The 12,631-nt window shown below is 39.7% G+C and overlaps 1 pseudogene; it reads right to left on the bottom strand.

Moving 5' to 3' along the window:
* Nucleotides 1–3,244: 3,244 nt before the first annotated feature.
* LOC147887919 (uncharacterized) lies at nt 3,245–10,967 on the bottom strand (annotated as a pseudogene).
* Between the last annotated feature and the right edge of the window lie 1,664 nt (nt 10,968–12,631).

Raw genomic sequence — 12,631 nt, 5'->3', positions numbered from 1 at the left:
AGGGTTATCGAAATCCACTAACTGCAAGATTTCATGTATTAAGGTCAACTTTAGAAGTACATCCAACTTTAGAGGTATATCCAATTCTCTAAATGAGGGCTTCTCAAAACACGCCAACTTTAGAAGTACATCCAATTCCAGGTTTAGTTTCTCAACCCCAACATTTTTGCATAAATGAGCATTGAGGACACATTGGTAGACTAGTAGAGTAGTTTCCATGATCAGCAAGGTCTACATAGAAGTATGATCAAACAAAAAAGATATTCTTACATGTTATGTATGATAGAAGTATACACTCCCGTGAGGTCCAAAGTCATACCTTTGTTTATTTTGAGTTGCCCGCTTTTTATTTGAGTATTTATATATTTAATAGGGTGCCTTTCGACGCTCCACGCTTTTTATTTTGGGGTTGCCCGGATTTTGTTTGGAGTATGTATTTCTTTAACTCGACGTTTGAAGGTCACACAAATGAGCTACCAACTCGGGGTCGAAAGGAAGATTTGCAGCGTTGAGCTGCCGAGGGATGCCATCAAGGGTGTAACGGGGTGTTATAGTCGACCAGAAGTAATTCCCAGCCATCAAATTCCCTAGCGCTTCCAAGTAGCTCTCTATTCCAGGTTTCTGGATCAGGCTGGATTTCTTGATCTCGTTCATTAGGCGAACGCATTCCGAATCGCACCGTCTTACCAACTGACAAGCTTTGGAAACGGCGTCTTCCATATGGACATGAGATGCATCGTCGAGCACGTAATTCCTAACTTGAAATCGAGCTTGAATCCTAGCACTTTATCAAAATTTTTAAAGGGAAAAACCGTCTTATTATTGACTTAGATGCCACAAGGTAACATACCCATATCAAGTGTGGCATCAAGGACCATAGTCCATAAAGAGTAGTAAGGGTCGATGCTAATGTGGTAGCACGGGAGATGCATATGAGTCTGCACACTCCCAGTGCTCTAGGTCTCTCCTTCTCCATGAGACACAGTTCCAGTATGGTCTCTCGCCCTCGCCTCTCACAGGCCGCAGTACCCTCCCTACCACTCGCTCTCCTACTCCTCACTCCTTAAGCACTCGCTCCACCCCTTGCTCTACCTCCGCTACTCCCACCCCGCACACTAGCTCTGCTACTCTCTCCACTGAGCATTCTTCGAACTATGTTTTGCCCAAGGACTTGTTCTACCAAGTGAACATCATTGGGGAAGTTGTAGAGGATAAGGACAGGAGGTAGGTCTTATTGATCTAATGAGGTACCATGCGGTGTCTCTGCAATATGTTATAAAAAGGTCCCGCCCCCACCGTGCTCGCATCTGTTGCTTTTGTCTTCCAGTGTCTTTGTCGCTTTTGTCTATCGGAAGGAGGAGGGACACATGATATGGATAATAGGAGTATGGATACATAAGGTAAATCATGATATGTCTCCCTCCACCTCTCTCTCTCTCTCTCTCTCTCTCTCTCTCTCTCTCTCTTTGTGGAGGGTGACTTATAGGCTCTACAGTCATTCGCTCTCGAAGTCTACCTAGACATTCTTTGATGGAACTCTTGCCGCTATAGCTAGATAGAAGCTGGAAGAGGAAGCAAACAAGCTTATTGGTGAGACAGAACTATAGGAGGGTGTCAAGGTTGTGAGCTGAGGATTAAGGGGGAGTGTGACAAGGAACCTTGGGAAGGTACGGGGGGCTAGAGGAGAGCACCAACACTTATGCAAGAGGTGAGGGGGGACAAGATGTTTGAAAGGTCACCTCCCCATCTGTAAGCCCCCAAATGAGGATAGGCCTAGATAAGAGAAGAGGAGTGGCTACCACATGGACATCAGCAAGGCTGCCATGTGGGAATCCCAAAAAGAGATCCACTCGGAGCCTTAGAGGCTACATCAAGGGAGTAGATGTCTAGAAAAGATGGCAGGGTAGTGTACCTTGGATCTTGCCTGGCAGGAAGCGACTAAGGGGCAACAAGAAGATGTAGTAGTGGAGCTAGAAAGGCAGCCTTAGCAGATGGCACAATTAGGGTAGACCATGGCCTGGAAGAAGGCAGATGTGCAGGGTGCACAAAAGAGTAGGTGGTTCAGCATCGGGAGGGGATGCAAGAGGGCAACACCCTAACGTTATATAGGGCCAAACAGGCTGGTTGGATAGCCAAAAACTTACCTAGCACACAGGCCCATAAGGGCTGCCCATGGCCCCATAAGGGCTACCCACAGCCTCATAAATAGATAGCTGGTGTTATTGGTTGAAGAGCCAGCAAAAGCAGTCGGCCGAGAGTCACAGCCATTATGGCCCTATCGGTCGGTCAGCCTTGTGAAGGGCCAATAGTCAGCCATTATGGCCCTGTTGGTCCCTACAAGGGTTACCCTAAAGGTCCCCATAAGATAGCCACATATATTTGAAGAACATCAAGTTAAGGAGTTAGTGATTCCACACATATTGTGTGAGCTCCTAGGCTATTCTACCAGTCTTTTCCTATGCATACCTTCTATTGGTCACTTTCAAACATGGTATGAGAACCCAAGTAGGAGGCTCACAACTCTGGGAGCTTGAAGGCAATGAGCTTTCTAAAGGATGAACCTAATTCAGTGGCTCTAGGGAATCGACTCCATGAGTAGGGATTGTTCCTTAGAGAGAAGGAGGGTGACTCCAATCCCCATAAGGGTTGCCATGCATGACCCCATAAGGGCTCCTACCCATAGCCCCATAAAGCCTAGCTAGTAGTAGCATTTGTTTCTTCCAAAATGTTCTCTACAAATCTACCTTGCAATACATATATGAGATTGTTTATTTTAGCCTATCCTTGGGTGGTTTACACACAATATTTTACTTTCCAACCTTTTCTTTTGCACTTGAAACCATATTATTAGCCAAGGATAAGACTCTTCATAGATACATAGCATTTTTAGGCCTTTCTGATTGGTTTCTTAGTAGATAATTAGTGTTGTCTACATTGGCTAGACATGCTTTGATTTCATATCCCAAGAAATTGTTTCTATAACCATGGATATCTATATTTTGTTTCTATAAATTTTCATATCAGTGCTTTCAAACTATCCTCTTTAGGTTAATTTTTGTATTTAGTTAGCACGGATAACTTTTTCTTAATATGTGAATCATTGATGAACTCTATGCATGGCCTAGTTAATTCTATCACCATTTTGTTGTGGAATTTTGCTTGGTATATTAAATTGAATCTAAGGACATATCAAATAGACTTTAAATTCCAAAATAAATACTATATACATTCTTATCAAAGATGACTATTCTAGGTATTTTGAAGCTAATGCTTTGTTTGCTCTAAAAGAAATGAGTATCCTTCCAAGGGTTGACCAAAGGAGTAATACTTTTTAGCCATCATCTAGACAAGATAAGACCACCAAGTGATGAGAAGAAATGAATTATGAGATCTCCACATAAATATATCTTTTATGCAATGAGAGCTCAACATAAATATATATTTTGAACGTATGCAAGTCATTTTACTAGATGGTGTCTTATAAGCTTGAATTGTCAGTTAGATGGATAGATGTTCACAACATCTTATGGCATTCCTTTCTTTACAACATCTTATGGCTTCCTTTCAAAAAATATTTATCATCCTTCAACTTTCCCATCACTTATACTCGTAGATCAATTGTTGTTAAGCATCCTCTGTATCTAAACTTTTGCAAATGTATAGAGATATATTGAAAGAAAAGAATATACCGTGCCATTTGCAGAAGTAGATCCTAAAGCTCCTTGTGTGAAAAATGTTTTAGTGCCTCCTAATTTCTATAAAAGTGGGAGAGAGAAACATATTTACATTATGCTTGCCACAAAAAAAAATTAACAAAATCATATAAAAAATATGTGCATCAATATCTTTAAATGGCCATTAGTGATTCATATTAGTTATACTCTTTTATAGGACAAACTTACTCAATAATTCATTTAGAGTCACTTGAACTTTTTTTAAAAGGTTTCCTAGCATTCATTAGGTAAGAAAAATAGCAAAGGGATAATTTCAAAGATTTAATGCCACACTTACATGTGGAGTGGGAGGTTTGGCACATGTGTTAGTTTTTCTTGCCAGTGCTTTCTTTTTCTCCATCACAAAATTAGTATGTCGACCCATATGTTGTTTCCTTAGTTGGAGTTGGAACATTTTTAACATTTATAGTTGCCTGCATTAACGTGTTTAGATTTTCCTCTAATTCTCTAATTACTTATCCTTTGAATAATTAGCACAATGACTTTGAGCTATTAGAACTCTATGAATTAAATTTCATGGTCATCTTGAAAGTAATAAATAATAAGGAAGAATCCATTCTCTTTAAAGCTTATAAAAGAGAAATGTTTTTACTTCTAAAATGTTAAGCATAATCAAATAAACCCCAACTTGAAAGGGTTATGAAAGTCCCACATAGTAATATATTCTAAAACTTGACCAAAACTTTTGTAAGAAAATAAAAAGTACAACCAAGGATACTGATCCTTTTGGGAAAATGGAACAAAGGCTAGTAGTGAGAAATGTTGTATTTTCATTTCAGTCGCTTAAGAGCTCAATTAAAATGAAATACAATACCTTATTTAAACTAAAATATTAAAGTAGAGAAAATGTCCAAACCTATCCTCAAGAGCATCTACAATTATGTTTGAGTGAGATTCGAGGCAAGGTATTCCAAGGTGTAATACATGCTAAGCATTGAGGGAGAGAGCATTTACAGTACAAGTAGTCAATTCTAGAGGGTGAGAGAGTTATCGTGAGTTATTGTTTTGGATTATGAGCATACATTTGTTTACTCACTAGAATTGTACTTACTCAATGATGTGAGTAAATATGACACAATGGATAGTAGAGTGAACCTTTATGTAGGAGAATTGTACTTAGTGGATGATGTGAGTATATATGGCACCATAGATAGCAGAGTGAAATTTTGGGTATGTATTGTTTCATTCATACCTATGTTCGTGAGTGAGTGTAAGAGTGTAAGAGGTAACAAAGGAATGGGTGTGTCCAATGCGGCAATCTGAGGCCATTTGTACTACCTTGTGCACAAGCATTGATGAATCAAACACCCCTTTCCTTTGAACATTTTCTAATCCATTTTATCATTGATGCATCTAGAAGGTGTGCAACTTGTCTTTCATTCACTGACTCACTTTGCATAGAAAATGAGCATTCTATGTGAGAGGTTGTGAGCATGCTAATAGGCAATTTTAGAAACAAGAATATATCTTCATAGATCCCAGAGCATAGTCAACTCAAATGCATGTCTAAGTGAACAAATTAACATGTTAATAGTAATGATTTGTAGCTAACACGCTTGATTATCCTACTATCTTTTACTAGACATGTCAATGAAGGAATATGAATGGGTGGAGTCTGCAAGAATGGAAAAGATAACCCAATAATATCTGTGAGGGAGCAAGATGGGATAAAGCAAGGTGGAGGTATCCACAATAGGTGCAATTCTAAACCAATGTCGAGACGCAAGAAGTGGCAAGCCCAAAATAGAATTGTCATGAGCAAACAATCATCTATAAAGTCAATGTAGTTATCAAACTAGACGTTGATTCCTTTTCTTCTACATGCATTTTGTCTTGCCTACATTGATATGTGCTCTATGAAGTGGCTGGTAAGCTAGTATGCATGTTCTTGGATTCAAGAGGTGGACTTGACGTGTTCACAACTTCTCATGTAGAATGCCCATTCATATGCAAGATGGGACAATGGATGGAGAACACTCCTTTTCTATTCACATTACAACTTTTTCCCATTGATGCATCTTAAAATTGGAATGAATATGATCAACGTTGAGGTTATGTACAAGGTCAAATACCCAAGTCACCTTTTGTGCTTGTTGCTATACTACACATTGTTGCATTAAGTCTACATTGTTGAATTAATGTTTAACTTTTTCTTGATGCTCCCTTAGACATCGATTCAAACCTTTGGTCATGTTTATATAGGACATCAAATTTGGATGGCTCGGATGTCTTGGTTTATAGTTGTACTAGCTGTTCCACTTTAATTTGTAGATCATCTCTTTGTGGAATGCCCTCAAAGGCCTTTGAGGCTTCATTCCTTAGCTTCAATTGCACTTCCTTGAGATTCAATGGAGATCAATTTGTCCACTACATAATTTGCTTACAATGCCTTCAAAACTTCTAGGCATGCCTTGAGAGTGATTTTTTCTTTGCTCACTTTGCCCATTTGCTTTAGCACGGTGCTCCCTTATTTGGCTGGCCTTTTTAGATTTGTCAAATGTCTTTGAGCATAAGGATTTCTTGGCTTCTTCTTCCATACTTCGTTGTGTTTGGTGGATGGCTTCTTAGTCTTTCCCTTTATTCTTTACATGTCAGCCTCTTCCTCTTGTAGGCTAAACTCCATGGTTCTTGAGGGGGTAAATATTTTCTTGGACATGGGTGCTAATATGGATAGCTCACAAAAATATCTAAAAGTGGAAATTACTATAATATTCAAGATCTTGGGGTATCACCTTGTTGAGGTCAATTCAAGGAATTGGTGGTATCTTCCTCATTTGTAGGGTGTGGTTTAAATAACCATCATGTGCAGTCTCACTTGGATCTCCCTACTTAAGTTCATAGATCATCTGCACATTGCTTCTTGTTTTCATCCTCGCATTTTCTCTTCCTATGACTCTTAACCTACTCCTTTGATCAATGATGGCTATAGTGATACTGACTAAATTGTCTCTTTCTCTAGAAGCTTTGGGAGTGGTTTGTCAAATGGGCCATCCCAAGATATCAGTTATTATAGGTCCATTGGATTCATATCTTTTCCATGCAAATGACTATGTTCTATATTCATGGCCATAAATACCTTTTTTTCCTTATTGTGATGAAATACCTTCTTCCATGGTAGCTCTGTGAATGCTTTTAAGGCAATTTGCTCTGCCGTTCAAGGATCTAGGGATGTCTCCTTCTCTTTTCTATGCATCTAATTTTGCTTAAATGGGATGTTTGTCATGGTGTTGGATTACACATCTTTTGCTTCATATATGATTTGTGCCTTGCTCCTATCTACTCCTTAATTTGTTCTAGCTCCTATGATCATTCATTCACATTCCAAGTTGCATTCATTTCATGAGCTCCTACTCGTGGATAAATGGATCCCTATTTGTAATGCTCTGAAAGATAAGGGAACATTTAATGAATGCCAAAAAGCATGAGTGAGAATTCTTCTTTGTGATTGTAGAAAAGGATCCATGCAAATGCGATGAGCTTAAATTGTGGTGAGTTTACATTAGCTCCGTATGACTACCATCTCACTACCTCATAAACTCATCCTATCTTCTTCATCATGGGATTCCTTCCTTAAGTTTCATGACATCTTAATGCTTCTACCTTCTAAAGAGTCTTGGATAAATTTAGCACAGTTCTTTTCCATGATCATGTCCCTTTATGCTATTAATTTTGATTTGATATGTAAGCAGCCAACTACCACTTGTGTCCATTTGATTAATTATTATGGGTCCCTCATCCACCTCATGATCACGTCCCTTTGTGCTATTAATTCTAATTTGACCTGTAACAACAACTACCACTTGTGTCCATTTGATCATTATTGTGGTCCCTCATCCATCATAACAAATTATGCTTTGGGACAAAACGTCTTGTCCGGCTAATGCCATTGACTAGGTTTGGTAATTCTCTTCCATCCAAAGTTTAAAAATAATTGTCATGAAAATACTTGATCTTGTATGTCTTGATATATATTCAACAAAGATTTTGTTTCTTTACCCCTAGCTTTAAAGCATACCAATATGCTTCCTACTTTTTACATGATGGTCATGTCCTTGATTTGTGGATTACAGTCCTGGGATGATCGCTCTATAAAAAAGCATGTAACACATGTGAAAAGCACACAATTAAAATACCCCTATATTTACAGTTTATATTTTTTGTATTATTGTATTTTCCTCTTTTGTACATATGTACATGGTGCAATTTTGATTTTAAAAGTATCATTTATACAATTACATACCATGATACATTTGATAAGTACTTTTTAAATCCCTCCCACTTATAACTAGCCTAAAAGTCCCCCAAATTATAAAATTCCCTTCTATTAATGAACCTATTATCTTTTTTATTGTAAAGGTTGACCACCCTAGGATTATGCTTTGTAGCCAAGCTACCCTTAGCCCCAATTGGTTGATCTTTATCACTTCATCTAACGGTCTTTGTAGGGCTTTCTCTTGACCATTCATTTGTTGTACTACTACTCTTAGGCCAAGCATGACAAATTCCAATGGTATGACCACCTCAAGACTAAAGGGACATGTTCTTATTGGTGAGCTTGAAGGGCATGTGCTTTGCATGCCATGCAATAGGGTGGTGGTAGCCATAGTGTAGTTTGTAACTTATGCTCCCAATAATTTTTTTATTCATTTATGGGCTTATGAAGAATGCTTTTTTAAGTACTATGTTTCACGGACTTCGCTTGACCAATCATCCTTGGGCAACACATTTTTTGACTTTTTATGTAAAAAATTGAATGCATATATATCCTCCTCCACAAGCTAGAATGTGGCATTATCTTTCTAGTGTATCCCATCTAGATTCCATGCCAAAAGTGTCTCAGTTAAGAACAATTTTGAAAATGATACATCGTAAAATCAGTTTCTATAGTAAAAGCAAACAACATAGACTTGAGCATAAAGCCTCAAGTAGGATGTGGCATTGCTTTTCTCATGCATTTCCATCTAAGTTTGTAAGAAGTATCTAAATTAAGTAGAGTACAAAAAAACATTTTTCCTATCAAAGCAACCTACATGAGACTAGCATAATCCCTACCTAATCCCTAGCTCATGTGGATATAGCTCTCTTAACAAAAAAATTACACATTTTGGAAAGGATTCAACTAGTACTGAAGGATTCAATTAGTACTCAATTCCAATCCGTGCAACTGTAAAATGTCAATGCCTTCCATGACCTCTCTCTGATCTCTCTCTCTCTCTCTCTCTCTCTCTCTCTCTCTCTCTCTCTCTCTCTCTCTATCTATCTATCTATCCATCTATCTTTCTATCTCTCTATCTCTTGATCTTAATCTCGATCCTTGGAATTCATGGTGTGAAACATCAACAGATGTTATCATTTTGAGCACATGAAATTATAAGTTAACAATTTTAAGGCAAATAGGATGAATCTTGAGAAACATTCAAAGAAAGATTTTCGATTTTCTATATGTCTATGTACTCTTAGTGGGACTCCTTATGGTATTTTGTCTTGCCGTCCATAGTTTTGGAATTGAGATCATCATATCTTCTTTATTTACCAAGTCAAAAATTTTAGTGGCACACACCAATTTGCCTATAATGTGACTATTGAGTAGAAGAGGAATAGAGGAGCCTTGGGATCATTATTCTCGTTTATCTAAGAACTCTAGTACGTACGCTATAGAAAGAGTTGCTATAGGAGGGCATTATCACATGTCCATTATGCTCAACTATGGAGGGGTTAACCACAGTTACAAGCAACACACATGCCATATTGGCAACTCTAAACCGCTTATCTATAAAAGTATTTCAGCGTTAACTCTTTGCAAAACTTATGGTCTTCACGAACATGATTACACTTTGTGCAAGCAATGCTATGCGGGTATAGTAAGAGAAGGGTACCTGAGGTTTATAGCCTTTGTACTGTGGCCATAGCTCCCTTGAATACTGATCGAGGTCCAGCAGCAACATCTTCTCCTTCTCTGAACTCCTCGGCTGGAATGCCGTCTTTGAGGGCGGATTGTGTAGAGGTTGGTGACCCATGTACCTCGGTATGTAATACTGGCCTTGTTGTGCCCTGCCATCACAAAGATTTCAATCATTTAGGCTCCAAACCATCCTACTTTCCGTTGCTCATCGTTCTTGAAAACATGCAGTTCTAATAAATACCAAGAATTCGCGGCCCATGATCATTCGTTTTTTAGGTTATTAATCAGTCGGACGATCCTGGATAGAATCTCTCAGCAAATCATGTGCTGAATCATTTTTGCGGTGCTTCTGCACAGATTAAGCGTGCAGATTTTGACGGTGATTCGATCAGCCGTTCACCACTCCCTAAAGAAAATCGTGCAGCTAATTCGGATATCAAACGTGCACGATCGATAGAGAAAACCATTGATAATTCACAAACAAACGATGGCTTCACACATAATTATGAAGACTCAATGACCTATGTTGCTAGCGTTTCCAAGGAATTAACAGGCAACTCGTTAAAAAAAGTATTGCATGATCGCAGATTACCATAACTTGCTAAAAGTAAGTGGGTGATGCTGATTAAACTCACAAATTACCTGATTGTTTTGTCCTTTTGAATCCGGACATCTTCCTCAAGTGAGTAGTTCCAAGGACCGCACGGCCTGCAGGTGCTTGAATCCATCTCGACAGTATATTGAGTGTATACACGAAATCCTAGGAAAAGATATAAGGCCTAACAATATAATGTCTCCGAGTTCGTCTACCTTGATGCGCTTTCCGTCATTGCGTACATTACTGCCGCTGGTGGAGCCACCTCGGCCTGATGTCTTTTGGGTTCCTTCGTTTCAAGGGCGTCCTGGAGGTGATCACCTTCAATCGATCAAATTCACACTCGTTGCCTTGAGGTCTTAGACATGCTGGAAACTAAGACTTGTTGGTCCTGATCTGTCCATCTAACTGAAAATTGGAATCTCTCTCGACTCTGGAGTGTGTCTGAAGTCTTGCACCCATGTGAAATTTCAAAGGGATCGCTTCGGTGGGACGCTGCCGGAGTAGCAGGCTCTGATCACTATATGTGGTCTGGTAAGCAGCTAGTGGCGCGCATGGGACGTTATGTCCAAAACGATCATTTTAGGGCTGTTTGTTCTCGCCGTAGTCTTCGAGAGGGGGTGGTATTGAATGGTTGTAATCCACTCTGTGATATACAGACTCTGGTATCAAATGTCCGAACAGTATCGTAGGATACCATGGATGACTGGCGATTGTAAAGCACTGTTACGCCCATATTCGTGACACTAAGTACTGATCTTGTCATGCGACTGTCTTACTGACTTACAGATATATTTCCTTTCGATCAGCAGGTTCAATGCTTATGAAAACGATAGATCTTAATCGTAAGCAGAAATTCCGGTGGGAAACTTAAATCTTCGTGTGATCTCTGCTCTACCCAGAGCCTGAGTATTCTTAACGCCGTGCCTGGTAGCGAAAGCATAATCTTCGAGCGTCGGTTCCACCATCTAAACATCAGTAATTGCAAATCATCAACATAGAGACGCCAAATCTTTGGCGGTAAGTAATTCTGCGATGCGGAACGCAACGCCGGACAAGCGTTCTCTTCACGTCAAGCTACGTGTTATTAGTGGTTTCAAATCATTGTATATGTGGTCCTTACGTCGTGCATGTAGATGGACTGGAACCTCCCCAAAGGTTCGGCAGAGGACGTGTCCATGACGATGAATCAATGGGGGAGGTATGAGGCTAAACAAATGGATCGATCGACAGAAGAGCATGGTCCAAATCGCCGCACCAGGATTTAATGAGAAATGGATCGACCTGGTGAGGGAGAATTCGACCGGTTGAGAAGAGATTGGAAGCTCCGCGCATCAGAGATGTTAGTGCGCAGAATGAAGATGATGAAAAGATTCATGAAAACTGTCTCGAAGGTCAAAGGGTGGCAACCCCTTCAATCTGCACTTCTCTAAGAATTAGGCTCTCGATTGTTGCCTTTGATATTCTAGTTAACTTCGCCACTGTAAGTCTAGAGTTAACCTTGGATCAAGTTAACTTCGTGAGTACTTGAATCAAGTTCATTTCACCACTACAACAATCACACTCCTCCAAATCGCCCACTATCACGATGGAAACATCACGACCTACTCCTATCACACTACTCCCGGTCGCCCACTATCACGATGGTGGGCTTCTATGCTCTCATCTCTCCCCCTCACCCTGTGCGGGGCGCAACCTTGCAATTGTTACTTACCATGTCTTAATAGTTTAATTCATACAAAGGAAAAGTCCCCAAATAGAACAAAGAGATATGAGATATGAGATATGAGCTAATTTTTACTTCGTAGCAACAATGCCAAGGAGCCGAATAGACTCATTCGAAGCAGAGAATCGAACACACACACACCACGACACGAACCAGAGCCTTAGCCATAGAGAGAGAGAGAGAGAGAGAGAGAGAGAGAGAGAGAGAGGAGGAGGAGGAGGAGGAGGAGGAGGAGGAGGGTCACTAACAAATGATGGAAGAGAGACATCACTCAAGGGGGCAAACTCTTAAAAGTGAATAGAAGAAACATCAAAACTATACATAGAGAACATGCAAATCATAAAAAATATAATCCAAGACTCTACATTTTTGCTTCCTTCCCCCCTCCTTACCCCTAGTTGAATCTAGTCCAAATCTCAAGAGCTATCAATGCATGCCTCCATAAGTCCATAAATCTTTGCGTCCATGGAATCGTCTGTGGGCATTGTCTGAAGAAATTAACCCACTTTTTTTAAAACATAATGAACGTCAAAGACCCAAAAACAAGTTGTGGAGGGGTTGTGGACAACATCTTAGGTGCTTTGGCCCCTCATGAATAAAGCCCCCTAAGGGCCCCCTTTCGGTTTCCAAATGTCTACACTACTACACAAGGGTCCATTTCCAATACTTATTTC

Source organism: Dipteris shenzhenensis, chromosome 22, assembly GCF_047967505.1.
Source record: "Dipteris shenzhenensis isolate YYH24624 ecotype China chromosome 22, Dip_SZ_1.0, whole genome shotgun sequence".
NCBI classification, from domain to species: Eukaryota; Viridiplantae; Streptophyta; class Polypodiopsida; order Gleicheniales; family Dipteridaceae; genus Dipteris; species Dipteris shenzhenensis.
The sequence above is the reverse complement of the archived record's forward strand: the minus strand, read 5'-3'. Positions and strand labels throughout refer to the sequence as shown.